At 40.0% G+C, this 18,057-nt stretch overlaps 1 long non-coding RNA gene across 1 annotated transcript; it reads right to left on the bottom strand.

Moving 5' to 3' along the window:
• Positions 1-421: 421 nt before the first annotated feature.
• On the bottom strand, positions 422-12,636 carry LOC306999976. The gene is made up of 5 exons (XR_013797945.1): positions 12,579-12,636; positions 1,512-1,576; positions 1,248-1,393; positions 1,067-1,162; positions 422-981 (listed from the first exon to the last, which is right to left on the bottom strand). It is a non-coding gene; the product is annotated as an uncharacterized lncRNA (long non-coding RNA).
• Positions 12,637-18,057: the final 5,421 nt, after the last annotated feature.

Below are 18,057 nucleotides of genomic sequence, written 5' to 3'. Positions count from 1 at the left end.
AGATTTAAAACTGATCTTAAAATCTGATTAAAATCTGAATACAAAGACCCCTATTTTAATTAATGCTATGGCACAATCCCTACTGGTCAGTTGTCCCAAGATTAAATACACAAAACAAAGACAACAGAAGACAAAACAAGATACATGTCAGAATGCCACATCTTTAATAACAAAGGATACACAGGTACAATACTAAAAATATAGTAGGCTAATATGAAATATCAACCAAATAATGTTAAACTATTCAAAAAAGAATAAAGTGAAGCTCCTTATTATCTAAAACCAACAAATAAAGGTTTTTGACACAAACTATAGAATTGCACAAATCTCTGATGACTTCTACTGACCATAACTAATATATATATATATTTTTTAATATAGAATCACTTTACAATAAGGTTTCATTTGTTAACATTAGTTAACTACATTAGTTAACATCGACAGCAATATTTCTACAGCATTTATCATTCTTAGCGAATGTTAATCTCAACATTTCGATTTTGAAGATCAAAAGTTGCATCTGTTAACTTTAGTTAATTAATTGTGAACTAACATAACCACGAACATTTTTATTATCTAACATTAATAAATGCTGTAAAAATATATAGGCCAATGTTAGTTAATACAAGTGTTACCATTAATATTAATATATTATCAGATGGTAACTTGTGGTCTGCAGGTGGGGTGAATATTTTAATAAATAATTATATTATGGTGATGGTCCTAAAACTTGTATGCACAGTACAAACTATAAGCTGTGCCTATAGTCAACATTTGTCTATTTTAACTAATAAAATCAGCTTAAATATTATTAAACATGGTGTCTTTCTATAGTGTTTTATCTCTTTTTTTAAAACTTATTGCACTACAATTACAAAAACATCACAGTGTGTGCTAATAAAACAGTGATTGCTGGAGATATAGACATTAGTGAACAGCATACCATCTGTGAAAAGGCACCAGAGCTGGTGTTTGTGTTCTCTGAAAAGGTAAGAAGTACAGAAAATAGTGTATGTTATGTATTTAAAAGTATTAAATGAAATAATTGAAACATAACATTCAATACCTTTTGTACTTGCTGTGGATCTCATGGTAGTAGTTTGTATGGTTGCATTTGTGACAGGTGTGTTAGGCGCAGGTGTGTTAGAAGTAACTATTTCCCCTGTAATATAAAATATGCAGAGCACAACTTTATTTGAAAGGTTTCACCATATGCTCAGTTGTGTATTGTACTTGTACACACTCACCTGCTTTGATAGTGTCCAGTATGATGTTCAGAAGTTTGCTCCCATTCACAGCATTTCCATAAAGAATAGATTCTACCTCAACTGAGCTTGGGACCATAGAAGAATTTTCAAAGATAAGAGACATGTCAACTATAATGGAGCCCCTCCTGTAAAAAAAAAAGAGGATTATTATAACCCCCAATATCCTATACCATGTGCTCTGATTATTAGCCTATTATCATCCTGGACATGATGAATGTGAAAGACAACAGTTGTCATGCTTACGTGAAGGATTCGACTCTGCATCGCTTGTATCCACTGAGATAACTTCCCTCGTAAACTAAGTTTATCTGCATGTGATGAAACATATTTTCATTTTATTATAAATAGATGTGACATTTATCTTTTCCCATTTTTATATAAAAAAAACATTAGGCCTACACAATGCTGTAAAAATAATATAATATATTGGATCTATTTTAAGCACAACAGTCTTCAACAATAGGCTGTGAGTTCAAATACATTTGGGTTGTTCTTAAAATATGCAGTATAAAAATATGTTTCAGATTTTCGAGTGGAAAATTGTTTTACTATTAGGATAATATGCACTCCCCTCATGCGAATAGACGATCGTTCAAAAAGCCAGTTGTAGTTTTTTTACAATTAAAAACTCTTTAGTTTAAGTAATTTCATTTGCTTACTGTATATAACATTTGAAATATCTTTCCAACATAGTTTGAGTAGGCTCGAACAATTCCCACCAAGCTAAGACACGTGCTTTGCAGAATGGATGGATATGGAATGAAATTGTATGGTTTTGGCGCCACCTTGTGTCACTATCTCATTTTGTAGTCATGGTGATTGCTTTGTGACATTTAGCAACTCTGTCGCTAGATTATCAACTTTTCAGATATACGCAGTGCAAGTAGCTGGCCAACATAAATCTCCAAGGTGAGTTCAATATTAGAAAGTTACATACATCCTGTAAACAAGCTGCTGCATCGATTTATTGTGCAGACTTTTTACACAGCATTTGAATTGGTGTCAATAAATCTACTCATACGTTCACCCTTCTCACCACTTACTGTATAGTTACTACTACTTGTTAAAATAATAAGTGATACACATTTCAAGCAGTATTACCCTTCATTGTTGTCACATGGCGGTATTATTTTGCATGTTTAATTCTCCCTTCACATGATATTAGAATTAATGTAATTGTGAGTATAGCTGACTTGGAAATTGCACATGAATCACTTCTCAAAACATAATGAGGTAACACTTTAGGTTAGAGTCCAATTCTCAACATTAACTAGTTTCTTATTAGTATGAATATTACTAGGATATTGTCTGTTTATTAGTACTTATAAAGTAGGCTACATATTAATGCCTTATTCTGCACGACCATATTCTACATCGTTTAATCCCACCCAATACCTAAACTTAATAACTACCATACTAACAAAAAGCAGTAATTATGAGTTTGAGGCAAAAGTCATATAGTTAATAATAGTAATAGTTAGTTAATAGTGAGAATTGGGCCCTAATCTAAAACGTGACCCATTATGATTGTGAACTTCTGTTTGGGAACCAAGTTACCAGGTTGGGGAGATCCATAACCTTTGTGGACAAGAGCACAGTTTCAGTAGTAAATGGTAGCCAATATTATTAATGCGTCCTCTTATTTTCAAAAGTTTTATTTATGCCCACACACGTTTTTTTCTTTTTGTTGCTGCTTGTTCAAAATGTTAATTGTTAGTTCTATTTAATATATATATAATTATATAATTGCTTGTTCTAGTGTTTTTCTACAAACCTAAATTAATTTTGTGGAAAAGTTTTTAATTTAATTCAGTTCATTTAACTTAATATATAGTTGAGTGGTCTGCAGTGGTCTCATCTCGGTGACTGGTCAACTTCAATTTATTGAGAGTGATGGTTACGGCAATGATCCCTGGTTCTTTGTCATAGACTAGTTGTATTGATGTACAGCTGTATTATGTAACAGAATTGGTCATTTATTATAATCACTGAAGCAGCTAGCCTCGCTTGCTCCACACTGGCTCCTGGAGAAAGAAGAAAGAGACACATTAACCAAAAAAAGATAAAATTACACTAAATAATGAAAAAGAGAACCAAGGTAAAGTTTACAGACAATGTAATGGCGGCTATAACACTCAGCATGACCCCTGATGGCACCCTCTGCAGCAAAGGCAGATAATCCACGCCTAAACGGCACCAGAATAATAGGACAGCGGATGAAGGGGGAATAAACAATTTAGAATAAAATACATAACCAGGAAAAAGAAATCAAAACAACATCAACAAAAATATAACCACAAAGAATAACACGAAACGAAACTAATTAACAAAGTAACCCCACTGTTAGCAAAATAAACCAAAAATCACAACAAAAAAATATATTGAAAACAACCCAGAGCAAACAAAGAGAGGAAAAAAAAAAAAACTAAACTATATTTGTAAACAAAGAAAAATAAAACTGGTATGCAGCCTGGCGGACATAATGCTCGTAAGCTAGCTGTCCAAGCGACCCGCAAAAATAGCAAGCTCTAAACCAGCAGCACAAATGCACGTGTGCAAAACAAACAAACAAACAGAATGTTGCCGGGGGCATCTACAGGCTAACAAGCCATCACCTGCCGTTGGCATTTCATTGACTCCCATTCATTTTGGCGTCACTTTGACAGCGAATAACTTTACATCTGAGGCATTTAAAGACTGCATTTGTCCATTGTTTATTTCTAAAGAAACGTATAAAAGGTATATAAATGTATAAAAGGCTCCATTACCTTGTATCTTACGTTATGGCCCTGTAAGGCTGGTGCCAGTTCGTCTGAGCGCCCCCTCGACAAAGCAAAAGACTCCTCTTGGGAATTAACACTTGAACTGAATCTCGCATATGCAACAGGAAACAGCTCACACACACACATTCATATATATAAAACCCGCTCTGGCTGGTTATAAATCCCCATACTATATCCCGACGGTGTCCTGGTTATTGGGTATATTACGTCAGTTTTAATACAGACACATAAATATTATTCTAGACCCGACGGTGTCTATTATATATATATATAATATATATATATATATTGTAGCTGAGGGGCTAAGGACTGTAACGTTAAGGTGCTAGCTGTTGCTAATGTGTTGGAGGGAGCTGATCCAGGTGTGCCGGTTAGAACACCAAAGTCGGAGAAGGAATTTAGTTCAACAGATTTATTTTGTACAAGCATGCAGAGGGGGAGCCAGATCATAGCGGATTGAATTAAACAGTGCTCTCTGTGTGCATATCGGAGATGAGCATGAATACTGGCGCTGAATGGTTCAGTCTTTGCTTTATGTCCTTAGAAGTTTCAGCATATGAGTGTGTGTGTGGTCTGTAACAAACAAATAAAATATACTATAACAAATAATGCTTCTTTCTTATCACAATCACACTCATAACAACATAAATGGCATTAAAACTACTGGCTTCCCTCAAACATCAGCACAATGTTGTCTTTTAACACAATAGAACACGAAACAATACACAGCTTACATGATTACTGTACTGGATGTGAACTCAAATACTGCTATACCCCACGTTAGCATCCATTTTGTGTCATCACTCTTTACCCGTCTCTACTCAGTAAACAACAATCAACTCAGCGCGAGTAACAGTGAAATTTACAGTACTCACTTTCTCTCTGGACGCACAACTTTAAACACTCATAGGAACATAAGGATGATCATATAATTGCATTCAGTGAGGGGATTGCACGGCTCGTTGTTGCTGACGGCTGATGACAGACTGGATCGCGCCCGCGCACACATAACACTGTGAAGCACTCCACCGAATGCGCTGCATTACGCCAAAATAAGAGTCCCCGCGATCGGGGAGAACGCGCTCTTAAATCAGTGTCATTAGTGAGACTTTCACACAGCCGCCCCCAAATTGCATGCAATTTGCTCCTGAGAAAGGCTCACTGCTCACATCCGTAGGCACTACGACGGAATCCATTTCCGCCTATGAATCTGGGATGGCTGGGAGGGCAATGAGACGGGCAACGGGTCTGGTGTAGACTTTGTCTCTAATCCGGACATCTGCTGACCTTACACGACCATCAGCACTATGATGTACCTCAGTCACTCTGCCGACTGGCCAAAGAGCCCTGGGAAGCTGCGGGTCCATCATCAGAACAACAGAGTTAACCGCAAGATCCACTGTGGTGGTATGCCACTTCTGTCGAGGCTGCAAGGTGGGCAAGTAGTACCTTATAAACCTGGACCAGAAGTGGTCTGCCAAGACCTGACAGTGCCTCCATCTTCTCCTGCTCAAACCTTCACTCTTGTTGTATACCACCTGGGGCAAAGCACCATCTAGCCGCCCCATCAAGAGGATGTTCGGAGTGACTGCATCCAGGTCTGCTATGTTAGCTGAGGTATATCCCAGTGGCTTTGTGTTCAATATCGCCTCAACTTCCAACAAGACGGTACGGAGCACTTCTTCGGAGACCGGCTGAGCTCCTATAACTGTATACAAAGCAGATTTGACCGATCTTATCTCTCGCTCCCATGCTCCACCGAAATGGGGTGCTGCCGGTGGGTGGAAGGCAATCTTCTGCTTCGCTAGAAGTTGCTGAAGCTCTGAAGATAGACCGTCAAATGTCTCACGAAGCTCTCTCTCTCCTGCCTTGAAATTTGTGCCCTGATCCGAATAGAGTTCAGCCGGCGTACCTCTACGGGCAATGAATCTCCTGAGGCTCATTAGAAACGAGTCTGAATCCAAGCTGTGTAAGAGGTCCAGGTGCACTGCTCGTGTGGTGAGACATTTGTAAATAATCCCCCATCTTTTCTCGGAGCGGCGTCCCAACTTCACCTGGAAAGGCCCGAAACAGTCTACACCCGTGGAATAGAAGGCCGGCTTATATAGACGCAAACGGGCCACGGGTAAGTCTGACATCTTGGGCACTGATGGCTTAGCCTTCCATCTCCTACACTCCTTACAGAGATGTTGTATATGACGGATTGCCTCTCTCCCGCGCAGGATCCAGAAGACGCGACGTATTTCAGCATATACCCGTTCAGGTCCAGGGTGGCAAAGACGAGTGTCGTAATCCTGTATAAGTAGCTTGGTGGCTGGATGACTAGGATCCAGGACGATCGGGTGTTTAAAAGCAGAATCGAGAGCTTCAGCCCGCCGCAATCTACCACCAACACGTATGATCTCCTCCTTAGGGTCTAACTCTGGGGACAAGGTAAGTAGGCGACTACTGTTTGGTACTGACTTGCCCTTCTTCAGGTGGTGCCGTTCTTCTGGGAAACTGTCTTGCTGGATTCTCTTGTAGATTATCATTTCTGCTTGATGATAATCTGAAGCAGTAACAGCGCTACCCTGTCCAGCCGCCCCGTGAAGCTCACGCACCGTAGCCTCAACCAGATCCTTCCAGGTATGTTGGCCACCTTGTAGAGAACATAGCCAGTCATTGTTAGTCACAATACCGCAGGAGACTGACTTCCTGTACTCTGACGGATCTGCATCAGGCAGCCTAGGTGATTGGGATGGCCATTCGTCGGGTCTACCAAGGAGGAAAGAGGGCCCTTGGCTCCAGCGATTAGGCATGGCGAGCTCCTCAAGAGTCTTACCCCGCGTGACATCATCAGCAGGATTCAGTGAGGAGCATACATAACGCCAGGCGCTGGGTTCTGTGAGCTCCTGAATTTCAGCTACACGGGTGCCCACAAATACTTTAAAACGGCACGACTCCGACTGCAGCCAGGTAAGCACCGTGGTTGAATCACTCCAAAATATAGTCTGATCAATCTTCAAGGTCAGCTCACCTTCCAACATCTTTGCCAGTTGGGCTGCTGTTAGGGCACCGCAGAGCTCTAAACGTGGTATGGAGTGTCGTCGCCGGGGAGCGACTCTTGATCTCGCTGCCAGGAATGACAGGTAGACTTGGCCTTGGACATCCTCAGTCCGCAAATAAGAAACCGAGCCGTAGGCTTTCTTTGACGCATCGCTGAATATGTGGATCTGTCTAGAGACAACTGTTCGACCCACATGAGCTGGAACATAAGAGCGAGGCAAAGTTATGCGAGGCAGCAGATGGAGTTCAGATTCCCACTCTTTCCAAGCTTGCTGTAGCTCCTGAGGGAGGAGGGGGTCGTCCCAGTGACGGTGCTTATCCCACATGCTCTGGACAAGCAACTTGGCGCGGGTTGTGTAGGGTAATATGAACCCCAGAGGGTCATACTGCCGAGCTAAAACTTTATACACGTTGCGCATAGTCAGTATGCCATAGTCCAGCGGGCGGCTCTTATACCCCAAGATGTCCGATTCCCAATGCCAACTAAGTCCGAGAGTGGATTCAGACAGACCCGTGTCATCATGCGAGAGCCAGCTCTCCATACTAACTGACCTTGCTTCCTTTGGCAGATGTCCAATGACACTTGGGATGTTACATGCCCACTGACGGATCTCAAACCCACCCGATGCCAGAATCTCCCTGAGTTTGTCCACCAACCTCCTGGCTTCTGCTGCAGTTGGTACGCTCTGAAGGCAATTATCAACGTAGAAACAGCGTTCTACAGAGTCTCTGACACCGTCCTCTGGAACACTGTGATCTCTGGCATGTCGTTGAAGAGCAAATGTGGCACAACAAGGTGAGCAGGTGGTGCCAAAGGGCAGAACTTGCCACTCGAAGGTATCAGGGGGATCCTCTCGCTTCATATCTCTCCACACAAACCTGAGAAGTAGCCGGTCTTCTGGCAGAAGCTGGACCTGGTGAAACATACCCCTGATATCTCCACTAATTGCTACTGCTTGTTGCCTGAAGCGCAGCAGGACACCAAGGAGAGATGAGCCCAAGGTCGGTCCTGGAAGAAGGGCATCATTCAAATTCAGTCCACGAAATTGGTAGGAACAGTTGAAAACAAGCCGATTCTTCCCATTATGGCTAACTAGGTGATGAGGTATGTACCATGATTCACCAGTCTTTGAGATCTCATCTGGGCCCAACTTCTTAACAGCTCCTGATTGTAAGAGCTGGTTGATTGCCTCACAGTAGGCTCTGGCACGTTGAGGGTCCTTAGCCAATCGTCTCTCTGTACTCCTCAAGCTCGGTAGAACGGCCTCTTTGGATGCCTGGAACAGGGGCATGTCCTGTTTCCGTAGCAACGGAGTAGCATACCGGAGGATGCCAGCAACCTCTACCCTCCTTGTCTTTGCCTCCAGGTGATGGTAAATGTCTCATATTTCTGTGATGGTAAAATAAAATCTTGCAAAGGTTTTTGATATGGGCTTCTAAGGTGAGTTGTGGTTCAAATCTTACCCCAAGATTAGTGACAGTTGTGGATAGGGGAATGTCATGACCAGAGATAGTTATACCAGTTATGGAGGAAGACTGGGTTTGATGTGGGGTGCCAACAAGAATTGCCTCAGTTTTGGAGCTGTTTAACTGAAGGAAGTTGTGTTTCATCCACACCTTTATCTCCTCCAGACAGGCAGTGAGTGAAGACGGAAATGATGTTGGTGAAGTTGCAGAGGCATGTGTTTCCGATTTCATGTACAGTTGTGTGTCATCAGCATAGCAGTGAAATGAGACTCCATAGCGGCTAATGGCATGACAGAGGGGGAGGATATAAGTGATGAAGAGGATGGGGCGAAGGACTGACCCATGGGGGACCCCGCAGGTGACTGTGTGTTGCCGGGACCTTGCACTTCCAAGTGAAATGTACTCTATTCTGTTAGTGAGGTATGATCTAAACCAGTTAAGAGCAGTGTTAGTGAGTCCAATGGTTTGATGTAGCCGGTTGAGGAGTATGCCATGATCCACGGTATCAGAAGCAGCAGACAGATCGAGGAGTATGAGGAGGGATGGTGAACCAGAATCAGCTGTCATACGTACATCGATTGTGACTCTAACCAGGGCCGTTTCCGTGCTGTGGGCAGAGCGGAAACCAGACTGGAATTTTTCGAAAAAAAATGGTTGTGTTTAAGATGATCCTGGAGGTGGGCGGCAACAACTTTTTCCAGTACTTTGGAGAGGAATGGGAAATTGGAAATGGGCCATTCCAAGGGTGGGTTTTTTGAGAAGTGGTCTAATGATGGCTGTTTTTAGGGCAGATGGAACATTGCCAGACTGGAGGGAGTGGTTAATTACAGTGGTAATCAGAGGGCTTAGGACAGAGGTGTTTACTTTCACTAGAGCTGTAGGAAAAGGGTCGAGGGTACAGGTGGTGGGTTTCATCCTTTTGATTATCTTCTCAACCTCTTGCTGTGAAATTTCTGGGAAGCAGTGTAGGGGCTCGGGGATTGCAAGCTGTGGGTGGATAGTCAAGGTGGATAGTGGTGAGGATCCAGGAAAAGTAGAATGAATTGAGTCTATTTTTGTTTTGAAAAAGTCCAGGAAATGATTACAGTGCTCTTCTGTAGTTTCTGTAAGTGATGTGATTTGTGGTTTAAGTAGATGATTTGGTGGAGAACAGCTGTTTGGAGTTTCCGGGTCTATTTCTGATGATGTTTGAATAGAAATGTGACCGTGCCTCTGTAACTGCCTTTGAGTAGTCCTTTTGGTGTTCCCAAAAAGCGAGCTTGTGCACAGTGAGACCTGTGGCTTTGTATCTCCTCTCAATGGCACGCCCAGCTGCCTTCATTTTTCGTAGCTCACCGGTGTACCAGGGGGTTGATCGGGAGAAGTGACCCTTCTGGTTTTGACCGGGGCGTGGAGATCCAGAATGCTTCTGAGGGTGTTATTGTAATAGTCCACTGAATCCATGGGTGATAGACAGTTTACAGAAAGGAGATGATGAAGGTCGGATGCCATAGTCTCTAGGTTGATGTTTTTCAGGTTTCTGAAGCAGATTTGACGTTTGGGCTTAATGAGGGTGGACGGTGAAGACATCTTCATGGAGATGGCCTTATGGTCGGAAACTCCCAGATCATACACCAGAAGATTGCTGAGAAGAACGGAGTTTGTAATGACTAGGTCGAGAGTGTGGCCCCTGGCATGAGTGGGGGCATCAACAAGTTGTGTCAGATTAAAACAGTCGATTAATTGGAGGAATTCTGCTGCAAGACGGCAAGTGGAGGAGTTAAGGCCTTTTTATGCTTCTCCGTCAACTCCACGCCGTATCTACGCCGTCACTCCTACGGCGTCGTGGGCGTTTTATGGTTCTGCGTCGGGTTGTGTTGCATCGCGGTGCATTTCACCACCAGAACGCTAGGGGGGTGGGGGTGTGACCAATCACAGCCCTTGTGGTCTGCGTCGCCTCGACGCGTAGTTACAATTTTTTGGAGGTGCACGTCGAGCTACGGCGGAGGGGTTCGCGTCGACGCAGAAGGGTCTGCGGGGGTACGCCGTCGATATGACGCAGAAGCATAAAAAGGCCTTTAACATGAATATTCATATCATCTCAATTATAATTATACTTCGACAAAGTTAACTGCATGATATTCTATGAGCGCAATCCACCCTTTTTAATTATATTTAAGAACCATATTACTATAGAAACCCGCCGTTAAAAATGCCGTGCGGGCGGCAATTTGAACCAGCACATTAAGAGCTCATTAACACGAAAAAAATACGATATTTAAACACACTAAGTGACTCAATTCAACATTAAAACATGTCATCCACCGATATTGATCAAAATATTGACTTAATCTATTATATTTAAACACTTTACTTCAGAGCTCATTTACAACATATAGGCTACCTGTCTCGCTCAAATCCAAAGCTGTTCTAAGCTTTGAGCGAGACGCGATTGGACAACTCATCAAGTGGAAATGACGTCACTCAGCCATAAAACTCAATACAGTATTTTAACATTTTTACCATATTCTATATAAGATATGAGCAGCAACATGTGCACAGAAACACAAAAATAAAATAGAAATAGATTCAATTTAATTCTGGGAGGGAATTCACAAAACTCAAAACACTTAGACCAAATAATTTCTCGACATTCCTAGAAGGTTTAATTGCAATAAAGAAAGTAGTATTTGGGTGTAATAAAACTCTAAAACTCTAATGTGGTTAAAACTGGGTGGAAACTGCCTTGGTGGCACTTTTTTCGGTCCTCCAAAACTAGAGTCCTGGAAATGCGTTCCTGGGACTACGGTTCACAAAAACTAGGGTCCCCGTTTCACACATACTCCGTTTGCAGTGCGTTTGCGGTGCGTATTTTTTTCCGTACCCATGTTAACAGGTTAGAGCTTTCACACTGCACACGGATGTGGTCCGGCAGTCCGTTCCAGTTGCGGTGCGTATACAGCAGTGCAGCGATCGTTTACGCACAGAGTCTATTTTCTGCTGTGCTGCACCGCACTGCAGCGTATTGTTCACATTGAAATAAACATTGACAAGAAACTGTAATAATTTGATCATATACTCATAATTACAGTTAATGTGTTCTACATTTACTAAATTACAGGATCAAGAAAAAAAAAAAAAAAATCAGTGTAGTCCCAAGAGTTGCAAAATGCGATCAGATACGACTTTTCCCCGTCAAGAAATACATGATATGGGGAGGGGAGGGGGGCACTAGCATCACAGCAGACAATCACGTGGAGAGAAAAGTAACTCAAAAACAAGGTGACAGTGACATGGATGACAATCGTCTCATTGTGGAGGTGGAAAAATACACACTTCTGTATGATCCACATAATATGTATAAAGATTTAAATGCCAAAGAAAGGGCATGGGAAGCAATTTCCTCGGCTATTGGTGTCGATGGTAAGTTTTAAAATGTTTGTTTCAAGTGCGATGTTTATAGGCCTTTAGTTGACTAATGAATACAAAAAGTTATTTATATGATTATTGCTTTTAACCGAGAATATAAATATATATTATTGCTGCATGTTGTTCTATTTAAACATGAATATACTGTTGCCCTTTTTATTTATTTTGTTTATCGTTCAACCTTCATGTCATGCGAATTTATTAAATGTGAATATGTATCAGAATATGTAGTTGTAGCCTATATCTGAATTCATAAGTAGCCTAAATCATATTATATAGTTTTATTTTTGAATATACAGAAGTTAAACAGTGTAATTATAAGTTTGATATAGTTATGTAGTTATAATTAATTTTGACATGTAAATTAAAAAATTTGTAAATCAAAATGTTTAACTTTTTGGTGCTACAGCCAGCCTTATTTATAGCAGAGGAAAAATACTCGTTTTAATGTAGATAAGTGGCATGTACTAACAATAATTAATATATAAAATGTTCATTTCCAAAAAGGTCCTTTGTCTTCTGGGGGCTAGCCCTCTCTTCCGGTTCTTTCAGTCTTAAAATATGCATTTATAATCAGTATTTATACATTTGTATCAAAATTACTTACCTATTTTTTATTTTGTGACACACAGAAACTGCGTATCAGTAGCGCACTGCAAACGCAGCATATGTGAAAGCACTATAGCGCGTGCTGCTCCAGTACCGCACACGCACTGCAACACGCACCGCAAACGCACTGCTCCAACTGCGGTCCTGAAAGTGCGGCCTCCGGGACTGCAGACAGATAATATTGCATTATTGCGCAATACCAGCAAGAACACATCGTCTCAGCAGCGTTCTGTGTGCTCGTCACCTTGTGACTTCATTCTTCCAAGAACAACTAGCAAGAGCGTTCTCCCCAAGAACACAAGTCCGTTCTTTGCATTCTTGGTTTTGAGAAACACCCTTACAGACGATCCACACACAGCTGTTTGAGAAAACCTGCTACCACTAGATGTCAGTATTCTGCTAAACAACGGCAGCGTAATGAGGCGTTCTTCATTTAAGACGCTTAATGTGAGTGAAATTGAAGCACCACATTTAGTACACAATATAGGCCTAAATCAGATTATGAACAACACCCATAGAAACCCGTTTTAAAACGCTAGCGCGTTGCATGTTCATAAGGTGTATCGGCTACTGAGTTTTAATATCACGTCTTACTGTATTGAAGAAGGCTTGCTCTATTGTTCTTCAGTTTTTGTTGTTTTTAGACAAACTTACATTCACTGTAATGCTGGAGTAGCCTAGCATATGGTCCTGTTTAAATGTTGGTGCTAGTAAAGGTTTAAGAGCTAAAAGTATACAAGGTTTGGTAACACTTTAATTATGTCTCATTTGTTAATATTAGTTTATGTATTAGCCAACATGATCTAACAATGAGCAATTAACAATTAACAGTATTTATTAATCTTTGTTAATATTAGTTAGGCCTAATTAAAATATAGTTTGTTAAAGTTAGTCATTGTTCATGTTAGTTCACAGTGCATTAACTGATTTTAATACACAACTTTTGAATATAATAATGCTCTATTAAATGTTGAAATTAACACTAAGACTAATAAATAATTAAAGTATTATTCATTCTTAGTTCATGTTAACTGAAGTTAACTAATAATATATTTTTGTAAAGCATTACCCAAAGGTTTGAATCTTCGTGTTGTACATGGAATGATACTATTCTTCACATTTTGTTAGTATTAATGCATGGGTTGTGTGTGTGTGAGAGAGGTACTGTGTGTTTGCTTCTAAAATTATGTGTGTACTGGTCATCCCTAGGTTATGGGGACCAAATGACCCCAAAAGTATAGTAATACCAGTCAATTACATGGAAACAATCTTATAAATCATACAGAATTATGTTTTCTGAAAATGTAAAAATGCAGAATGTTTTCTGTGATGGATAGGCTTAGGGTTTGTATGAGGGAGAAAATGATTGTGCATATAAGCCTCATTGTCCTCCAGACTCTTTCTAAATGAGTTAAAGTGTTGTAACTGTTTGTGTTTATGTTTCTTGGGTTTATCTTGTGCATCAACAGAAAGGTTTTTATGTATTTATTTTAGAGATTGTTTTGTCAGTAAATGTAGAGGGATTTAAATTGAATGTGTTGATTGTACATAGGTTATTAATATTAAGAAAATATACTAAATTGCAACTTTATTATTAAAAAAAATTACAAATGTATTTAATTATATAATAGTGTACATGTATATTACATTAAAGTATATTTTAGTTCATATTAATTGTTTGTCAGTATATTTGGAAGTAAACTTTTACCACATGTCAAAGTGTCACAGGGGCACACAGGAAAATAGGTAGATCCAAAAGCAGTGTGATGGTAATTATTTATTAAAGCGTAATCCAATTCGTCGTCATCCAGGCAAGGTTCAAAATCCATGTTAGCAATCCAAAATACACAATAACAATAAACAAAACAAGAACAGACTAGAAACAGACCTCAATGAAATCAATTACATATAATATGCAATAAGTTTGTCAAAAACATTACACTGAATTCACACTTAAATGTATTGTTAACTGACATTAAAGTATATTTTAGTTCACATTGATTGCTTAAAAGTATAGTGTACTTTTTTTCACAAGGGAGGGGCTAAGGTTTTTCTTGTAAATCATATTCCACTATGATGGAAAAAAGAATTGCGTATTTCTTTTTTATCACTTTGAGGGCTTTTGTATAAGAAACCAATTCACCATGAAATGTACAGAACCTTGGTTTCACCTTTAGGTATTTCGAGTTACTGTCAGACAGGTTGCTCATGTCACATACATCATCAAGCTCAGTTGGAGGCTCAGCCCTCAGGAAGTGAGTGCTTCTAATTCTTAGAACCAAATATTTAAAATTCCCTTTACCTCCCAAAGTTTAAGAAGTTCATTTAAAAAATTTAAATGGGATATATCCATAGAGTGAATATTTACGACTTAGATTTTGATTTGACTCAAATAAATAATATGATATGTGGTGATATAAAATATTTTGTGGTGAAATTGAAACCACGGGGCATCTGTTTTTTCACTGTATGTGGAGGCCTTATGGTCAGATGTTTATGACTGGCTTAAAGATAACTCACCTCGAAGACTTCACTGCAAAGGTCATTATCTATGGACTTAAAATGAACAATAACTTCCTGGTTAACAATATCCTCATGCTTGGAAAATTGTATGTTCACAAATTGAAACACCTAAAGGTGAAACCAATGTTCTGTGCATTTCAATTGTTTCTTATACAAAAGCCCTCAAAGTGATAAAAAAGAAATACACAATTAGTCTTTTTTCCATCATAGAAGAATATAATTTAAAGGAAAACCTTAGCCATTAAATTTACTTTTTTGTGTGGAAGGAAGGGAAGAACCCAGACTTATGAGACCCGCACACCCGTCAAAATAAGGGTCCTTAGATATTGTGGCCACTTCCACCTCATTGGTCTACCAAAACCACACTTAACCCAGGGCCAAAAGGAGGGCAAAATCACTTATCCTGCCACATAAGGAACATGCACTTTTTTTTTTTGGTAATTTAATCTCTCCACAAAGTGGGTCACCAGGTAGCCAATTATTTTTTCACATTTTTTAATCTTGATAACTAATACATTATTTGACAGCTCTAAGATTTAAAACGTGAAGACGGTTTAATGATATAGTTTTAACAATAATATTTCCTTTATTTGTTTTAGAAATGTACTAACATTTTATTTGTTAGTACAGATTTTGACTACTATTGTGTAATAATGTTTAATCTGTTTAAAATGTTTAACTTTATTACACAAACATGTTTAATCATGTCAACTACTTCTGATGGGAAAAGGCAACTTGTGCACATTTAAAAAAACATTGATTATTATTCTTATGTTGTAATTACAAATGTATTTAATTATATAATAGTGTACATGGATATTACATTAAGTATATTTTAGTACATATTAATTGTTTGTCAGTATATTTGGAAGTAAACTTTTACCATACAGGTCCTTCTAAAAAAATTAGCATATTGTGATAAAGTTCATTATTGTCCAATGTAATGATAAAAATTAAACTTTCATATATTTTAGATTCATTGCACACCAACTGAAAATTTTCAGGTCTTTTTATTGTTTTAATACTGATGATTTTGGCATACAGCTCATGAAAACCCAAAATTCCTATCTCAAAAAAATTATCATATTTCATCCGACCAATAAAAGAAAAGGGTTTTTCATACAAAAAAAGTCAACCTTCAAATAATTATGTTCAGTTATGCACTCAATACTTGGTCGGGAATCCTTTTGCAGAAATGACTTCTTCAATGCGGCGTGGCATGGAGGCAATCAGCCTGTGGCACTGCTGAGGTGTCATGGAGGCCCAGGATGCTTCGATAGCGGCCTTAAGCTCATCCAGAGTGTTGGGTCTTGCGTCTCTCAACTTTCTCTTCATAATATCCCACAGATTCTCTATGGGGTACAGGTCAGGAGAGTTGGCAGGCCAATTGAGCACAGTAATACCATGGTCAGTAAACCATTTACCAGTGGTTTTGGCACTGTGAGCAGGTGCCAGGTCGTGCTGAAAAATGAAATCATCTCCATAAAGCTTTTCAGCAGATGGAAGCATGAAGTGCTCCAAAATCTCCTGATAGCTAGCTGCATTGACCCTGCCCTTGATAAAACACAGTGGACCAACACCAGCAGCTGACATGGCACCCCAGACCATCACTGACTGTGGGTACTTGACACTGGACTTCAGGCATTTTGGCATTTCCTTCTTCCCAGTCTTCCTCCAGACTCTGGCACCTTGATTTCCGAATGACATGCAAAATTTGCTTTCATCCGAAAAAAGTACTTTGGACCACTGAGCAACAGTCCAGTGCTGCTTCTCTTCGCTGTTTCTGGTTCAAAAGTGGCTTGACCTGGGGAATGCGGCAACTGTAGCCCATTTCCTGCACACGCCTGTGCACGGTGGCTCTGGATGTTTCTACTCCAGACTCAGTCCAGTGCTTCCGCAGGTCCCCCAAGGTCTGGAATCGGTCCTTCTCCACAATCTTCCTCAGGATCCGGTCACCTCTTCTCGTTGTGCAGCGTTTTTAGCCACACTTTTTCCTTCCCACAGACTTCCCACTGAGGTCCCTTGATACAGCACTCTGGGAACAGCCTATTCGTTCAGAAATTTCTTTCTGTCTTACCCTCTTGCTTGAGGGTGTCAATGGTGGCCCTTCTGGACAGCAGTCAGGTCGGCAGTCTTACCCATGATTGCGGTTTTAAGTAATGAACCAGGCTGGGAGTTTTTAAAAGCCTCAGGAATCTTTTGCAGGTGTTTAGAGTTAATTAGTTGATTCAGATGATTAGGTTAATAGCTCGTGTAGAGAACCTTTACATGATATTCTAATTTTTTGAGATAGGAATTTTGGGTTTTCATGAGCTGTATGCCAAAATCATCAGTATTAAAACAATAAAAGACCTGAAATATTTCAGTTGGTGTGCAATGAATCTAAAATATATGAAAGTTTAATTTTTATCATTACATTATGGACAATAATGAACTTTATCACAATATGCACATTTTTTGAGAAGGACCTGTATGTCAAAGTGTCACGGGGGCACACAGGAAAATAGGTAGATCCAAAAGCAGTGTGATGGTAATGATTTATTAAAGCGTAATCCAATTCGTCGTCATCCAGGCAAGGATAGACTAGAAACAGACCTCAGAAGTGTGCTGACAATATATGACGACTCCGTGACATGGACTGAAACAAACAAGGTATTTATACACAGAACCAAACAATGTGATGGGAAACAGCTGCGTGCAATGATGAGTGATGAGAACAGACAAAGGATCGTGGGAAATGCAGTTCCAGAATGAATGGTGACAGTAAGGGAGAGAGACCGGACACCCGGGGAACACAAACCAGACACTGTGACTGTTCATCGGGCGGCCAGGGCTGTATAGCCTACTGTATAGTAACCGAATACCGAAATCTCGAAGTCCTTATTCTGAAATTTGAGTTGAGTGTTGATAGTATATGTAACTGTGCGTTCACACCGGACGCGAATAGCGCGTCA

This window comes from Phoxinus phoxinus (genome assembly GCF_949152265.1).
Source record: "Phoxinus phoxinus genome assembly, chromosome: 6".
Lineage (NCBI taxonomy): Eukaryota > Metazoa > Chordata > Actinopteri > Cypriniformes > Leuciscidae > Phoxinus > Phoxinus phoxinus.
The sequence above is the reverse complement of the archived record's forward strand: the minus strand, read 5'-3'. Positions and strand labels throughout refer to the sequence as shown.